Source organism: Lactuca saligna, chromosome 7 (genome assembly GCF_052625555.1).
Source record: "Lactuca saligna cultivar CGN05327 chromosome 7, ASM5262555v1, whole genome shotgun sequence".
In the NCBI taxonomy this organism is placed as follows: Eukaryota; Viridiplantae; Streptophyta; class Magnoliopsida; order Asterales; family Asteraceae; genus Lactuca; species Lactuca saligna.
The window spans coordinates 30,403,751-30,417,983 of NC_136423.1; positions in this window are offsets into that span (position 1 = coordinate 30,403,751).

Below are 14,233 nucleotides of genomic sequence, written 5' to 3' on the forward strand. Positions count from 1 at the left end.
TAATAGAGTTTTTCAGAAATTGTTCACAATTTTTTATTTTAGAAAAAACAAGAAAAATAAACCAGCTAAAGATTGCGATGCAAGTAGTACGAATAATCGAGTGTGTAGAACCAGGAAGAAACCAAAAGTACACAAAAGATAAAGAAAAAAACAAGAATAGAAAAAGAAAAGGCCAAAACTTACGTGGCCAACGAATGTCCACTCGATGGTAACTAGTCGTGGGTCACTCTCTTCCCTACCACGTGTTGGCTACGCGTAAGCTCCGTTTCCCCTTCCCCTTTTGGCATCACGAATACAGACAGCTTGTTTTCATTCGTAAACTTTGGATTACGCTGCCCCACCACAACTCCTTTCGTCTACTCTCTTTTAAGAAAAAATTAAATTTAAAATAAGGTTTTCTTACTAACTTCTAATATATATATTTAATTTTTTTATCTTTTTGTTAAAAATACTCTAATTATTAATTTTGACACTTTTAAAAATTTTCTTTTGCTTTTATCAATCTACTTTAATTTAAGTATCTTTAACGGTAGATTTTTTAAATGTGTTTTTGATTTTGTCGTAAGTTAATATTTAATTTCTACATTTACTTTTACAAACCTCTTCTAATACGAGGAATTTTTGCAAAAGTTTCATTTTTTACTAATTAATGTTTATATTAATGTAGTTGTAAACATAAGTTATATATATCATCGTCTAGTTGTATTTATAAAGTCATCTCTGGTAATTCAATATTTATGTTAAAATATAACACGCATAGTTATATGCAAATATAATTTTTTGGTTAAGACCCGGAAGGTATGAGTAAGAAAAGAATTAGGGAAGTTTTTCCTTTTAACTGAACACATCCTGAGTTAGGGAAATGTGATGAGGGAAAGAGGTGAGAGAGCCCAATCCCTCGTTCTATCTTCTATTCCTATTGATCAATTTTTTTTTTGATTTTTTTAATACTTATTAAATTATATACATACTAAAAATTATAAAAAAAATATATATCAAAACTTATGGTTTTTAATTTCTTACAAAATAAATATAATATTTATAAGAAATATATATATATTTTTAAAAAAATAGTAAGGGAAGTTTACAACTCAATCATTAGGTTTAGATGAAGGAAAAGAAAGTAAGGGGAATGGTCTTGTGACCGACAAAAAATGATGTGAGTTTCACACCTACACCTTTCTTAAATGATACTTAGAATTTTCGTATATAAGTATATAATAAAAAAAATTAAATATCATTCTATACTTTGTTTTTATTCGTATAAAATACCAATATGTAAAACCCATTAATTTTCGTTCTCTTAAAGCTAATGCAAAGTCTACACGTATTCCAAAAATTGTTTGTTGTACTCCTTATGTCAGTGAGTGAGTGTGTATACCCTTAATGTTTGATTTTTTATTCGAGTAAGGGGGGATTCATACAGTAGCACAATTTCTTAATCCATTTCGTTGATTTTAACACTTGTCTTGATTTAATAAGTAAGAAGATACGTAATAACAAAATATTGGAAAATATTTGATCTCTTATATATAAATCAATGAAAGTTAGCGAAAAGATAAAAAACGATTTAGGGTGGATAATGACAAGAATTTTAATTTAAACTGTGTCTCATGACTTTATATTAGATCCATACGTACACTCATGATTAGAGTGATAATGGGATAGATAGCTTATGGCTGGAGGGAGTGGTGTCACACTCTATCATTTTGTCACACTCCAATACCATATAGAATGAATGATATACCATAAAAAGGGGAGAGAGAGAGAGAGAGAGAGAGAGAGAGAGAGAGAAAAAGAGAGAGAGAGAGAGAGGGAGAGAGAGAGAGAGAGAAACATTTCCTCATTTTTCCGCACACATAGGAGGGGTCGTGTTCACTACGATAAAACATACCATATAGGCTCTTACCGCATTCCACTCCCTCTAGTCTAATTTAGGGATAAGCGTAGGACGGAACTATAAGCGTAGGACGGAACTGGTACCAACCCGTCCCGTTCTCGATTTCCCGAATACGAATTTGATTGAAAGTTAATCCCGAGTACCGAACCGAATTAACATCACCGGTACCGGTATCGGCGGTACCAGTACCAAGTACCGTTTCGTATTTTTACATTCGGTACGGTTCGGTACCGGTTCCGGTACGTTACGGATCAGGATTTGAGACAAACTGTTCATCCCTAATCTAATTTTGGTGTCGGAATGAGTGTTCTCCTAAAAATCGAATCATTTATGTCTTTCCGAATATACCACTAAGTTACTAAATTGTTGTGTATGGATAAAAAAGTATTGTGTACGGATCATCACCCTTTTCAATTGCGGAAGTGATAACATGCCAAAGGCCTAAACCATTTTTTATTTTTATTTTATTTTTGAAATTGAAAATCTATTATACTAATTCCACTTTATATCCATTACGGGACTTGAACCTTCAACCTTAATGAGAAAGATAACATCAGATACCGTTGGACTAGAACCTCTTTAATGTCTAAGACAAAATAAAGGCAACAAACATACACACGAGGAAGAGATAGTCAAGATCTTCAACAACTATGTTACATAGAGGACATGAGAGTGAGTCAATATCGATGTCTTTTTTATTTAGATCAGATAGGGATGTATATATAAAGAGATATATACATGAAGAAATTTATTTTTTATTAGATCTAGTTATTGTGTAATGACTTATCACCATCCAACTTTTTAAAAAGTATCGATCCTTTATAATCCCCGCTAACAAGCTATATGAGAATATGCCATATTGTTTTCCTTTCAAATCCAAGAGTACACATCGATATACAAGCCATTGTTTTTAATGTTTGCCTTAAGTTCTTCAACATAGGAACGAATATGATTCTCAACTTTAAACCTTAATCAAACCCTTGATTATTTGCTTATGAGAGATTTTCCTTTAGATCAAAGGCCATATGAAAAGCACCTTAATAATATTGATTGAAAAATAGCATTGTCATAATTGATGACAACACTCATCCAACAAAATAACAACATCGACAAATAGTAGGTGAGGGATTATCGGCCTATCCTTTGGATGATACAATTTCATATAATGTGTTGACGTTCAAGGCCTCTAGCTTAACCTTGCGCTATTTATATTTTCCATGGAAAATATGAAACGAGAAAAGGAAAATGGACTCGTTTGATGAACCCTTCTTGAAACAAAAAACTCTTGAGTTGGAATCCCATTAACTAGAATTAGCGACTAAGATGACCCGACATATCCCAAAATTCACTTTCTCCACAAAGAACCAAAGCCATTTATGACATAAGTGAACTAAGGTCTAAGATGTACGAATTTAAAGTGTTTAACGTTTTTTCAAAGTCAACTTCAACAATCATGGTATTGTAATGGGGTATTCCGACCGAGCTGCAAACTTTGTTCACAATAAGTGGCTCGTTTATAATGTATATTTCTTTAATGAATGTCCTTTGTTCCTTTAAGGATTACAACATTCTCAATCACTTTGTAATCTAATTAATTTCTTGAATTCCTTTACAAATCTTTCAATGCCTCATTTACATACTCCCACAACCTTTTTGATGAAATTGGATGTGAAACCATGGGTCCGGGTGCCTTTTCATTCCACAAAAATTTTCAATTTCGAGCTAAAAAGTTAGGACGAGAGTGAGAGGTCTCATTGAATTTTGCATGGAAAATTTTGAAGACTTTATCCTTTATTATTTTAGGATTTGTGGTCCAACGTATTTTAACAGAGAGTCCATTAATTCTACATCAGTTTTTATTGCCATTGATGATGCTAGGATAATATTTTGAATTTTTTATCTACATCCAACATACAATTAGGTCTAATTGTTCGTTTTAGATAAAGCCTTCTTACATGGCTTAAGATGTCCCATTCATGGAGTACGAAGGTATTAATGGATTAAGACCAAGTATTAAGAGCTTTCTGGATGTCCAAAGTGATAAAGTTCGTGACTTCATGGGTCCTAGGCACATTTGGTCACTGGATCTGAAGTTTGGGCTTAAGTGCTTAAGCCATTAAGCACTTATTCAGATTTTGGCAAACCACTACGTACGCCCAACATAAATCAAGTATGCACAACGTACTGGGTCAACCACCCGATGGTGGTCAACATCAGTACGAGTACGCCCAGCGTACCAGAGGAGTACACCCCATGTATGTCCTCTATTGGGCCTTTGACACTTAAGCTTCGGGTTTTGGGCTGTTTGGACTAGTTGGATTTGGGCCTTTGCTGGACTTTATGAATATAGTGTTTTGGGTCAAGTTTTGATAATGGATCTTGGAATTAGGCCCAATTAGGGAGTTGGGCCCAATTTGGTAAATTGGGCCAATAATAGGCTTTGCATAAGGACTTTCAAGGTTATATACTTGGCATTGGGCCTTGGCCCAATAAAGAGAATGGACATGATGGATTGTTTGGAACCTTAGTCAAGAATGTTATGTTGTGTAATGACTTGGTATTTATTATGTGATAGTTTGGGATTTTCGGTGAGACAATGATCTGAGGTTTTCGGTACTTCGGCACTACTTGCGAGGTGAGTTACCTCCCTATACTAAGGGATCTAAGGCACCAAGGTCGGCCCATTAGATATGATATTCTGGCAGTTGGTAGTATGTTGAGTATGAGTTAGTGTTGCATGCTATTTGCTATGCCAATTAGGTAGATCTGTAGGACTACGTGTATGCATCTTCTCACTAATTATCTTATTACGTGATTATCTGTATGCACATTAGTTATGTTATATGTCGACATATTATGTAGGATGGGTTGAGGTGATATTGCTCCGTGCGGTAACCAACAAACCCAAAAGCATTCCAGATACGAGTTGAGGGCCAGGTGGGGCATGTCAGACTCGTACTGTGGGCTTAGGAGCATTCCAGATACGAATTGAGGGAGACTCGTGTTGTGGGCTCGGTGGCAATCCAGATGTGAGCTGTAGGCCCGGAAGGCAATCCATACTCACATTATGGGCCCAGGGGTAATCCAGTCTGTAAAGTTGTGGACCCAGTACATGCTGTTATTTGTATATGTGTTATGTGCAGTGTGTTAGTATTTAGGGGGAACTCACTAAGCTTCAGGCTTATAGTTTTAATTTATTGTTTCAGGTACATCAGGTGGTCTCGAGAAGGAAAAGGTGTGATCGTACAACTCCTCATATTTATGTTTATGTTTCTGGGATACTTTGATATTATACATTTTGAAAACAAGTTTTGTAATGATTAATGGTTTTGAAATGTTTTTAAAAGTTTAAATTAGGCATGATTTTTATGGGTGTTACAAGTTGATATCAGAGCCTTGGTTTGAGTGAATTGGAGGAACACTTATGTGAATCCAGTCTCAAACCAAGGAAAAGATTTTCAAAAAGGTTTTCAAAATACCAAAGGAGGATGCAGGGTGTACGATCAGTCGGAGCCAATAAGTAGACCCCAAAATACCATATGGTTATTTGATATTATGATATGTTAGAACAACATGTTAGTACTAGGCTAGGGATCTTCAGGAATTGCATGATATAATTGTTTGATTACATGATGCCTGCTAGCCTAGGGTTTCCTTTATATGAGATTGGCATGATTATTGTAGTTGTTTAGTGTATGCATTACAGTTATACATAATCAAGATCTTATAGCTTGAAAATGTTTGGTTTGGCCTTATGTTCTGTTCTTGTATGATTGGAGGCTTAGGGTAGGATCAAATATTCAAAAGTCTATAGGGTCCAACATTATGTATAGCTAGCATACATGAGTGTTCCAGGGTTGGAGGAAGTTTCATGGGTGGGTTGTGAGAGGTCGAGAGGCTAGTTATGAGATATCTAGCATTCCTCTAGTAGTGAGGATTGAGCGCTCGCTATGTTTATGTATATTGTTAGGGTGTTGTGGTGATACTTGAGACAAATATGGGTAGGTGTGGAAGGTAATATGGTCCCGTACTACTAAAAGCACATGACCCATACGCGTGTCAAGGAAGTCACAATCCCTAGAGTTTAGTCGGGAGTTGGGTCTCTATTATTATGCAGATTATCTGATATATTTTATGTTTTCTGAATGGTGGTTACGAGATGCTTTGTGGAAGGATCCGGATTGGGATCAGGATCAGGAGAGGGCGGCTAGGAGGGGTCGGCAACACCTGAGGTTTTGATACAAATGGGGACAGATGAGCTACACGCCAGGATTCGAGAGATCATGCATGATGAGGTTGCCACTTTGTTCTGGGCACAACTGCCAGAGATGTCCGGTTCTATTAAGACCACTATGGTCGAGAGCTTCAACGAGCGATACACAACCCTTGCAGAGACGGCTGCCGCTGCAGCTGCATCGGTTGTAACAGCGGTAGGAGGAGGAGTAGGAGCCATTCGGGGCTTTTAGTATTGGGACTTTGATAACATGAAGCCCCCTAATTTTGATGGGACTCAGGAGCCCATCAAGGCCATGAGGTGGATTCTGATGTGGAGGGGTGTTTCTTTACTTTCTCATGGCCTACTAACCAGAAGGTCAGGTGTGCCTTGAACCTGCTGAGGTCCGGGGCCAAGGAATGGTGGAGATTGACGACTGGGTCATACGTTGATGATCAAAGAGTTGTTGTTACGTGGGAGCAGTTTAGGGATATGTTCCGAGCTCATTGTATTCCATGGGTGAAACGAGAATGATTGGCTCAGGAATTTTTTTGAGTTTGATTCAGGACGGGGATTCGGTGACGGATATCACTCGTATGTTCACAGAGAGGGCGATGTTCTGCCCAGAGTTTGATTCTGAGCAGGCTCAGATGACACGTTATCTGAGTATGCTCAAGACTGACATCTGTGAGTTTGTGTCTACCCAACGAAGTGATACTCTTCTGGAATTGCAGAAGGCCGCTAGGAAACGTGAGTTGGAGATTGAGCTACAACTGAGGGAGCAGCTTCAGGCCCCGACACAATTGTAGCCGGCGCCGAAGCGCTTTAAGACTGTTGATTCTAGGACAGGGGTCAGCAGAGCCACACTTGTGGAAAGTACGACAAGGGTCATTTTGGGGTTTTGTTCGAGCTGGTAGTGGGTGCCACATGTGTGGAAAGGACAAACATTATGCGAAGGATTGTCGCCAGCCCGCCTCAGTTCCGAGTATGAGATTGTGTTATCACTATGATCAGGTTAGCCACTTGAAGACCAACTGTCTGTTGCTTGCCGCTAAGCCGACACATGCTCCCACGCCAGCTACTTTGAGGATTACAAATGGGAGGTCAGGTAGATCAGATCCCCCTAAGTCTCATGGGCGCGCCTTCCAGCTCACCACATAGGAGGCTAGGGCAGCACCAGATGTGGTTGCTGGTATGTTTCTATCCTTTATCTGAATGATCTTATATGTTTTATGCTTATTTATCTATACCTGTGTTTAGGTACACTTTTAGTGAACTCCTTGCCTGCATTGGTTTTATTTGACTCGGGGGTGAGTCGGTTGTTTGTATCCCGGATTTTATTAGGGAGTTCAGTGTGCCAGTAGGTGAGCTAAAGTGTCCGTTGCGAGTCTCTATCGCCAATGAACACGTGGTTTCTGCTTCTTTGGTCTACCGAGGATGTGAGTTGGAGATCTTCGGGGTGTCCTTCCCGATAGACTTGATTTTGATTCCCATAAGGGATGTGTGCATGATTGTGAGTATGTACTGGTTTAGTCAATTCAGTGCCATGATTGATTGCGAGGGTCAGTAGGTAGTAGTTCGAACACCAAGTGGGGGAGAACTGATTATATATGGTGAGGGCACCAGATTGGGATCAGGGTTTTGTTCAGCTACCAGGGCTCGGTAGTATATTCAGTACGGGTGTGCGAGTTATCTAGCGTATGTGGTGGATACGCGAGTTAGGGATCAGACTCCAGTTTCAGAGGTTCTAGTGGGCAGAGAGTTTGCTGATGTATTCCTAGAGGAGTTATCATGGATACCTCCGGAGAGGAAGGTCGAGTTTCGGATCGACCTGGTGCCAGGTGCGGCCTCTATCGCAAAGGCGTCGTACCAATTGGTGCCACCTGAGATGCGGGAGTTATCATCACAGATGCAGAAATTGCTAGGCAAGTAGTTCATTCGACCGAGTAGTTCTCCATGGGGAGCATCGATTCTCTTCATCAGGAAGAAAGACGGTTTGCACTGGATATGGATTGATTATAGGGATTTGAACAAGTTGAAGGTGAATAACCGTTATCCACTCCCGAGGATAAATGATCTCTTTGATCAGTTGCTGGGCGCATCTTGGTTTTCCAAGATAGACTTGAGGGTTGGGTATCATCAGGTCCGGGTCAGAGATGAGGACATGGAGAAGACCTGTCACAATTAGGAATTTTGATGCCTTGAAAACATTGAACAATGATAACAAATGTGAACCAACAATGTGAAAGCATGTAGGATGCTTATTCGATAACAACAAAACTTCAATCAAACACTTCATACAAACGTTCAAATAGTCAACAAAGAATTGGAAAACCCTAGAAATCCCTGTTTATGTCCATTTTGGACTAGGATTTCCTTATTGGGCCCAATGGACCAATAAGCTTCCAATTTGACTACTTTGGGCTTAGTACACTTAAATGGGCTCTAATTGGTCCCACTTCTATTTATTTTAATATTTTGGGCCATATTGGGCCTAGAATGAAATTAAATACTTTAATGGACCTTATTGAGCCATAACTAACCCAATTAGCCCTAATGGGCCATAAAAATCATTTCTTGATTTATTTTGGGCCAAAAGTTATCTAAATTATCTATAATTTGGGCTTAGGCATTTAAGGGCCTAATTCTTTCCTTTTCCCTCTCCAATCTTGAACCAAGCCCACAAAGAAAGAAAGTTGAATTTTTCCTATGCCAACTCACAATTGTTCATGGGGTAACCATGCATTTTTCTTATGTTCCTATGCATGGTCACTTCAAAACTCTCCCTCCTCTCTCTATTCTATCCTCGGCCGAGAGCAAGGGAAAACACACACATACAAAACACTTAAAAATCTCTCTAAGTCTTCAAGAACATCTTCTCATTTCTCTTTCAAAACTTTCGAGATTTAAGAGCTTTCAAGGAGATTTTTCCTACAAACACATCATCTAAGGTAAGTTGATGTTAAATCCATGATCTAGCTACTTCATTTCATCCAAAAATCTCTTCTAAATCCATTTAATCTTGTGATCTTACACCTTAGAAACATCTAAGTTCGAGATCCTCCAAGAAAGCTTGCTAGGATCGAATCTTCTTCATCTTTTCCTTCAAAAACCGAAACTACAACTCAAGGTGAGCTTCATACCCCTTTCTTTTCGGTTTTCAAGTGTTTTATGGGGGAGAATACAAGAAAATGTGTAGATGTATGTGTATGTGTATGCTATGTGTGATTTGATGCATGTATGTGTGTGATTTCATGTATTTTATGATTAATATGTTACCAAAAAAGGTGTAAACCCGAGATCTATGGCAATGAGAAAGGAAACAAACATAATCTAAGCTATTTTTCACAAGACAAGTCAAGAATAACAGCTTATAAGGTCATGATGAACATATTCTAATATAAAACCCATTTTTGGGTTTGAATTGTCAAAAATACAAAACTTGGGATACAAATCGACAAATCACGGTTTCTTGAAGGTCAAAAGGGTCAAAACAGTTTCTATAATCATTTTCTGAATACAAAATTTTCAAAGGACTTAAAATGTAAATTTTTAGCTTAATGGGCTAATTTTTGGGCTTTTCGGTCCAATAAGCTTAAAAATGCAAAAAAGGATAAATTTTAAGGGCTAAAATGAAACTTTCTGTAAAACAGGGGGTAATTAGCATGATAAAATCATTTTATGAGTAAAAAATGCTTTTAACTATAAAAAATGACGAAAAATGTAAAGTTTTTAGATTTTGGGCCAAAATTGTAAAAGTTGTGAAAATGGAGCCCTAACCGAGAAACACTATTCTGGAAGGGCTGAAGCTGCCAACAAAATAAATTTTGGGTTAAAATTGTGTTTTCATCAAATAAATACTACAAAAGTGTCAAGAAAAAGGTTTGAAGGACTAAAAATGAAATTCTTCTATATAAAAGGACCAAAAGTGTTATTTCTATAAAAGAAGGATAGTGAAAAGATCAAATCCCACTTTTAAACAAAATAATTCATTAATACAAAACACAAAATCCACAACTACTGACGAAACGGAAAACAAATACACTCTCAACAACAAATCTAGTTACAAACGAAGTGATTCGGTCTCGAATCAATACAAAACAACAAGCGTTGAACAAAACCATCTAAATATATACACGATAACTATGATGAGCAAACTTACAAACTTTGGGCTTGGAAGTTTCAAATCATGCTGGTTGGGCCTTGCTAGCCCATTAACATGATCTTTGGGCCCAAAGGGAATATGTGTATGTGCTATTAGGCCTGCTATGACCCGATTTCATGTAAAAGGACTTTCAGTGGCTATGATGTGCTATTGGGCCCTAGTGGCCCATTAGTATTGCTATTGAGGTCAAGAAATCAAATGCGAGTAGGGACAACGTGCCTTTCGCATTCCCGACAGCCTAAATAACTCACAGAAATAACGAGACTTCGTACTCCCCTTTTCCTCGTTGTTAGGATTACGAGAAATCAAGGTAAACAGATTTAGGACGTTAATCAAAAGTAATCATGGTTGTTGGATTAAGTGAGTAGTAACGGGCGACGCCTATAAGGATCGTTCGAAACTTGTAGTTATAAACTATTCATTTTCTAATGCATGATTATAACGACTCACAAACCCTAATAGTTAGCAGAAGCAAGTTTGACTTTGATTGAAATGTAGGGTTTTTACAAGATATAAATTTCAGGTTGTCACATCAACCAAGTTGCATAATATGTCTCAAGGGTTTCGTACATATAAAGAACGCCGAAATCCGAGTTATAACGAAAAAAGTTATGCCTCGTCGAAGTTTTACGGCAAAACCTGCACGGCACCAGGAGACGTAAATAGTGAATTTTTGATAAAGGACTTTATAGCCTTAGTGATCTAAACAAAATTTTTAGTATACGTTAAACCGAGAACATACAAAAAAAGAAAGTCAAAATCTGACTTTGTATGAGGAAGTTATGGATTTTCTACGATTTGGCATGGCAGTGCGCGGCCCGAAACTCGAATTTAAGCTCGAGCGATTTTTGGCCTCGCGACCTAAATGAGAGTTGAAGATCTCATTAATAAGAACTCAACGATAAAATGATAGACAAAAACGGAGTTCGTATGAAGAAATTATGAATTTTACGCGAACATTTAACAATATAATCTCCTCCTACTGTTAAATTTAAGATCGGTCGAGAAGTAGCCGACGGAGTCTAAATGAAAGTTGTAGATCTTGTTTTTACCTACGCGTGGATATAAATAACGTTGAAAACAGAGCTCATATGAGAGAGTTATGATTTTTCGAATTCGGTAATAAGATGTGCGAAATCGGGTGACGTGGCGAAATCATGGCCTTTGCTTTCTCCCCAAGGCTAGCCACCAGATGGTGACACCTAGCCATGGACTCGACGAGTAGGTCCCCTTAATCGACGAGTAGATCTGTTTTCCAGCCTATAAATAGAGGTGTTGGGTTCCCTCATTCTTCACAACATTCCAACCTCTTTTTTCTCTTTCTAAACTCTCTCTCTCTACCCCCCCCCCCCCCTAAGCCTAGGTAAATCGCTAGCACCCGAAGGAAGCTCCGAGGCTCGCGAAGCCCTGAGAAAAGAGCCTTTCGGCTCGGGAACGCTGCTCCAGCGAAGCCCGGTTTTCGAGAAAACCCGTTGTAAGTGAACTATGCCTACCTTATCTTTAGTATAGCTTATGTTTCAATATAGTAATGTTATTAGGACCTTATAAGGAGTATTTAGGCTATTATTATGGGTTATATAAGTATTGTTTAAAGCTAATAGTAGTAATATCTATGCTTACCCTTTTCTCTAGTATAGCTTATGTTTCAATATAGTAATGTTATTAGGACCTTATAAGGAGTATTTGGGCTATTATTATGGGTTATATAAGTATTGTTTAAAGCTAATAGTAATAATAGCTAAAATATTAATTAGTATCGTCACACGTTAAAGTAAACTCTGGTGGTAATGATACTAGGTTTCGTCAATGGATAATTGTTTTAGGAGTAACGAAGTGTTGTCCGAGTGCCGACTCACCACTTTACCCGGTGAGTACATAATTACTTTCATCTTACACATAAATATGAAGTATTTAATATAAATTACGTGTTATGTGTGCATACTATCTGAATACTTGTTGTCTATGCTGGATGAATGATTTTATATATGTTTTAAAATGATTTAAACTGTATATGTATTTTATATATGCAAATATGTTGAGTATGACATTGGTAGATGAATAATGAGATAAAAGATGATGTGAGTAAACATTGGCAGCTACAGACTTAGTGCCTAATAAATAACATCGATAGCTATGGACTTAGTGCCTATTAGACAAACACTGGTAGCTATGGACTTAGTACCTATTAGGTAAACACGGGTGGTTATGGACTTAGTACTCGTTAGGTGTTGGTAGCTATGGACTTAGTACCTGACAGCTATGGACTTAGTGCTTGTTAGATAAATATTGGTAGCTATGGACTTAGTACCTACACTGGTAGCTATGGATTTAATACCTGATAAATGAACTTTAGCAGCTATGGATTTAGTGCATTGGCAGCTATGGAATTAGTGTCTGTCTTATAAACCCTAGAAGCAAGGGACTTTGAAATGAACGAATGCAGGATAGCTGACTCTTAGGGTAGACCTTTAAGAGTAAGGAAGATAATGGGGATGAGTAATTGGGTTGATTGTTTGATGTTTAAACATAATAACTATATTATTGTGGGTTGAAAACCCTATGTACTCACCAAGTTTGCCAACCTGACCCACTCAGTTTATTTATATTACAGGTGTTGATATGAAGTCACATTACACTGAAAGATTAAGGAGATATAAATCACTAGTGATAATAAATGTAAGTTCTGTTTATACTTATGTTTCTGTATTAACGATAACATTCCAAATGTTTTAAAATGAATAAAAATACTTTTCTTCGGAAATGTTTTGATAAACGTATTTATCATGTTTTACTTGGAACAAATTCCACAACATTTTTATTAAAAGAGGTACTTTGATTTTTATAAAGCATAAATAAAATCGGCATTTTCTGGCCGCAAAAATGAGGATGTCACACCCTCTGACATGACAGATGGGGCAAATGAGCCATTTTATAAGGGACTTAACTGGAAAAGTTAACATCTTTATTTAAAATGAAAGTCTTTGCAAGATTTTGAAACCATAGAGAGTATTTATGCCAAAAATTCATCATAAGGACTAAAGTTGGTTGATTTTGCCCACAACATGAACCATTTTTTTAAATTTTGTCTAATTATATATTTTTAGATAACAAACAAATATTATATAAAAAAAAGAAATATGTGATTATGAAACTATGAACTAAAAAACTACAAATATATCATAAATGTTTTAAAATATCATTAAATCAAAAAAAGACAAAATACATTGGGGTGCAAACAAATTGAGTCGAGTGCGAGCTTGACTAGGCTCGAGCTGTCAAGTTCACGCTCAACTCGTTTCGATCATTATGATATGGAGCTTGAGATTGGTTTGTATAGATTTATACATGTTCGGCATTGACTCGCATACAACATATCCTAATTCTCTAAATTGATATTTATTAAATAATTGCTATTTTAATATATAAAAATAAAAATATTTATTATTATTATTATTATTATTATTATTATGTGTAGGTTCGTTTAAGTTTATGGACATAATCGAGCTTAGTAAGACATACTTGAGCTCAAGCTAGTTTAATAAATAAACCTAATATTAAATTCGAGTTTGGTTTTGGTTGTGTTTGGCGCGCCACAGCTAGCTGATAAGCTAACTTATTTTTCGAGTTTTTTTATGTTGTCGTGTTTGGTAAACCAAAAAGTAGTTTATAAGCTAGCTTTTTGAAAAGCTACTTAGACTAGCTTTTTAGGAGTCTTTTTAAAAATTTCTAAATACATCCCTTAATTAATTATAGAAAAACATACTCTCACATGTCTTTTTATGTAATTTTATATATTTCAGTTAGTTTTACCAAACGTCATTTTTTATCAGCTAGTTTTTTATTTAACAGCTAGTTTTTTAGCTATTAGCCAGTTTTTCCCCTAACAGTTAGATTTTCAATTAGTACACCAGACATAACCTTAGACTCATTTAAAACTAACGGATAGCTTTGACTC